General features: G+C 39.9%; 1 pseudogene; it reads left to right on the top strand.

Annotated features, from left to right (window-relative positions):
- Positions 1-5,000, top strand: part of LOC143306260 (large subunit ribosomal RNA) — a 10,952-nt pseudogene that overhangs the window by 1,845 nt on the left and 4,107 nt on the right.

Here is a 5,000-nt window from a genome sequence, read left to right on the forward strand (position 1 = left end):
AGAAGGGTTTCGTGTGAACAGCCGTTGCACACGAGTCAGTCGATCCTAAGCCCTAAGAGAAATCCTATGTAAATGAGGTGTCCTAAAGCTCTCAGTTAAAAAGCAACAAACAAAACTGTTAAATATGGCTAAATCGAATTTATAAGAAATAGTTGCAGAGATGCACACCCATTGGGCGAAAGGGAATCCGGTTCCTATTCCGGAACCCGGCAGCGGAACCGCATACCATTCGGGCCCTCGTAAGAGTGTTCGTCGGGGTAACCCAAAATGACCTGGAGACGCCGTCGGGAGATCTGGGAAGAGTTTTCTTTTCTGTATAAGCGTTCGAGTTCCCTGGAAACCTCTAGCAGGGAGATAGGGTTTGGAACGCGAAGAGCACCGCAGTTGCGGCGGTGTCTGGATCTTCCCCTCGGACCTTGAAAATCCAGGAGAGGGCCACGTGGAGGTGTCGCGCCGGTTCGTACCCATATCCGCAGCAGGTCTCCAAGGTGAAGAGCCTCTAGTCGATAGATTAATGTAGGTAAGGGAAGTCGGCAAATTGGATCCGTAACTTCGGAATAAGGATTGGCTCTGAGGAGCGGGGCGTGTCGGGCTTGGTCGGGAAGCGGGTCTGGCTGACGTGCCGGGCCTGGGCGAGGTGAACGGTTGGCGACTTCGGTCGCGTCCCGGGATCCGAGCTCGGTCCCGTGCCTTGGTCTCCCGCGGATCTTCCTTGCTGCGAGGCTTCCGTGGCGGTTAACGCCGTCTTGGTCGCTTCTTCGGCCGCCATTCAACGCTTAGCTCAGAACTGGCACGGACTAGGGGAATCCGACTGTCTAATTAAAACAAAGCATTGCGATGGCCCTCACGGGTGATGACGCAATGTGATTTCTGCCCAGTGCTCTGAATGTCAACGTGAAGAAATTCAAAAAAGCGCGGGTAAACGGCGGGAGTAACTATGACTCTCTTAATGGCGGACTGACACGCTTGTCGATCGCTCCGTGTTCAAGTGCTGTTATAGTGAGTAAAAAGTGGAAATTATGTGCAAAAATGTGGATCAGTGCATCATACTAAGATATTAGAAACTAGTGATATACTCCAGTTGAGTGAAAATACACTGAAACAACTAATAAATGTGTGAATAATGTGCTAGCGAGACCTTCGGCCACGTGTTGACATGCTGTGATTCTCTGCAAACAATTTAATTGTGTTAGATTATTGAAAGTGTATAAAGTGCATATAAATATTGATCTAAAAATTTTTGTGAGCAGTTTGGTGTATTACACGTGGCTGTACTCCTCCTAGAAACTGAATAAATAAGCAATTAAACATTTAACACGTGCTCGAAAAAGAAGACCGCCATCTTGGTGAGCCTCAGGGCCGTACGAAGAAAAAGACGTTTACGGGGCACGCTGAGGATCGTGTTGTTAGGGTGCTTAAAGGGGCCCAAGAAATTAAAAATTTTTGACAGCGATTTTTCCCAGAACTTTTACTATTTTTCCATAAAAGGTTCAAGTCTATAGTTTAAGCTCCCATATTATTTATAATGTATTATTACAGGAGTGCGGAGATATTTCAACTGTAAGATACGAGGTGGATAACTTGTAACATCGCCAAGCTGAGCAGCGAAGATAGACAAACGACGATTCCTGCCTGCGCACGCAGACGGTTGTTCACCTTATTCGATCTACCGGGTGACCTGGAAAGAAATAATTAGGAAAGTTAATACTCTTAGCGTAATATCAAATATATTAGTTAGCAATTAGTGAATTAGCCTATTAGTCACTATTATACTTAATCTATGAGTTCTGGAATGTATTATTACGTAAAATAGAGCAGAAAATAAGAATATCTTAATCAGTTATACCTGTTAAGACTTATGAATATTATATTTTTACATGAAACACGGCAAAAAGGACTACCTGAATACTGCAGTCATCCAAATTAGCAAGCGGCGTAAACATTAACAACATACCTGGTGTCCGTAAAACAAGAATATGGAATGTGATCATCAAAATCACACACTTCAGTTTGATTAAGTTATAATATTGTTATCTCGACTAAGATAGGATATATTCTCTCAAAATAAGTTATCGTATATATAATTTTTGTATTTTCATAAACTAATTCTGTTAATTTGTTGTAGATTTAATATTAAGATGTACAATGGATGATTCTGATGAAACACCTACTGTACCCAAGGGTACGAAGAGGAGAGCGTTATCCTCTCCCAGCCTATCACCAGCAGAAATCGCAGATAAAGCAGTTTCCTCAGCAGCAACCCGAGAGAAACTGCCGATCGAGATTGCTGATTTTGAGGAATTTGACGAAGAAGTTAGAGGACATCTTTACAATATTACGGTATCCCAACCAAGCAAGGAATCTAAAGCGAGAACTCAAGCGGTCGAGGAAGCAATCAATTGTTTGCATCATTTTTATAAGAAAGTAACCAGAGCATACATCGAAGTCGCGGCCAAATGGACAGAACTCTCAACTCTTAAAAGCGTGTTTTTGAAAGCCAAAGATGAAGATAATTCATTACATAATATTACAGATATAAACAAGAATATAGACGATAAGCTAGTGAAAATGAAAGATAATATTATTAACGATATTAAAGCGACGGTTCAAAAAGAATTATATGAAACTGTTAGTCTGAGTATTGAAAATGTAGTAAAATCGAACGACATGATGAAAGAAAATATTCAAAGTAATATTAAGAATGTAGTCTCCAATGAGGTCAAGGAAGCCGTTCACGAAGTACAGAAAGTTGTAAAAGATTCCATTCAATCAGCAAAACCCTCATATGCATCAATTACGAATAAAAGCGCACCGTATTTGAAAAATAGAGAAATAACGCCACGGAATAAACAATCGATAGAATTCTTAATCAGTCCTCTTCCGGAGAAAGTCAAAAATTTTAAATCAGCCTCTGAAGTTAAAAGAGTCCTAAAAAATTCCGTCAATCCTGTTGAATATGACTTGAAAGTCGATCATCTGTTCACTGTGGGTATGTCATCAGTTAAAATTATCGCAAATTCTGTTGATTTAGACAAATTACGTAACTCACCTAAACTTAAAGAGGCTGGTTTAATGATTAGAACACGACAGAAGCTTCGTCCTAGATTACTAATTAAAAACTTACCATCAAATATCTCTATGAACGATGTACCGAAAGTCATCGCAGAGTCCATAGGTATTGAGAATCCTGAAATCAAACCAATAGTGGAACTCATTAGAGGCGAAAAGAAACAAAAGAATTTGATTATTGAAGTTTCACCGGAAATCAGAAAAAAACTATTATCGCATGGTAGAGTTTATCTTGGCTATGATTCGTGTAGAATTGAGGATTATATTAGTGTTTTACAATGTTATAAATGTTTAAAGTTTAATCATACAGCGAAAAATTGTACTACCGATTCTCCAACCTGTGGACACTGTGCTGACAAACATGATACGCGCAAATGTGAGAATAAAACGAAACCTAAATGTGTAAACTGCGATAAATTGGGTTATGATGATGTTATACATTCTGCACTTGATTTTCGAAAGTGTCCAGTCATTTTAAAAAGAATGGAAGAACTCACACGGAGCATTGATTACGGAGACGACCAGCCATGAGTAATAGTTACAACCAGGGCTCAGAGGGGGGGCTTGACAACCTACCGGTACCTAACGAGGTCCCTCTGAGCCCTATATTCATACAACCCGGTCGCGAAGTTCCATCTTGCGATAGAAGAATAAGTAGTCCTCTAGCCTCAAATGAGGCACATTCCACTGGTAATCAATATGTCTCAATCTCTAATTATCACGAAGGCGTCACCATGCCTCCGTCCAGTGGACCTGTCGAGTCACTTTTACCTAATCTTGTAAATTTACCTATCTCTGATAGCCAGAATAATTCTACTCGCCCTTCGATTTCGGCGTCATCAGTCACTGCTGCTGGATGTAATCAATTTTATTGCGAATACTGTAATCGTACATTTAACTCATTCAGAGGTCTCGGAGTACACAAATCATCTGCTCATGTACAAGAGGCTAATAGTAATATTAACATTTCTAGAAGAAAACCAAGGTGGCAACTAGAGGATTTAAATCGATTGGCGGAAGCCGAGGTCAATGCTCCGAATGCTATGCGTACAAAAATCAATGAATATTTATTGGAAACTGTTAAATTAGACCCACCGCGGACTCAAGAGTCAATTAAAGCGTTGCGTAAAACAGAAAAGTACAAACTTACCGTAAGACAATGTAGAGAAAGCATACGAGAACAAGAAGTAACTAATGAAGATACGCGTAATTCCACGACACAAATGCAAGAAACCATAGACCGACACAATAATTTATATTTTAACGTTAACTTACATTCTAATTATAATTTCGATGCAGTTGCGGATAGTAGTAATAACTCTAATACTCACCATGCAATAACCGAATCCGACAATAGTCTTTCATGGATCAGTGAAGCATTAAGATTTCTAAGATCATCAGCTTGCGATGACCCAGCACGATTTGTTCTCGGATACGCCGTTGAAGATGTGAGACAAGGTAGAGATCCCTGTAGTCACTTATCCTTGTGGTTCGAAAAGAACTTTGGTGTATCTAAGAAGAAAGAAAAAGAAGTAATTAATACCTATCAACAAAATGCAAGTAATCTATCTAATAAACAAAAAAGACGACACGATTATTCCAGAATTCAACAGACATGGAGAACTAATGCAACCAAGGTCGCAACGATTATTTTAGATGACGGTATTGACAATACACAGCATCTGCCTTTGAATACTCAAGTAGAATATTGGAAGCCTATTATTGAAGAGCAAAGTTGTAGTTTTAACGAACAATTATTTGAAATCGAGGAACTAGATACGGGGACGTTGAGCCCTATTACTATAGATGAAGTTATACGTTTTAAGCCACCTATTCAATCAGCGCATGGTGCGGACGGGCTGTCTCCTACCGATTGGTGGAACAAAGTTAGCAATAACATCAAAGCAATCATTATGAATGTACTTTTATCC

This window comes from Osmia lignaria, unplaced genomic scaffold (genome assembly GCF_051020975.1).
Source record: "Osmia lignaria lignaria isolate PbOS001 unplaced genomic scaffold, iyOsmLign1 scaffold0003, whole genome shotgun sequence".
NCBI lineage: Eukaryota > Metazoa > Arthropoda > Insecta > Hymenoptera > Megachilidae > Osmia > Osmia lignaria.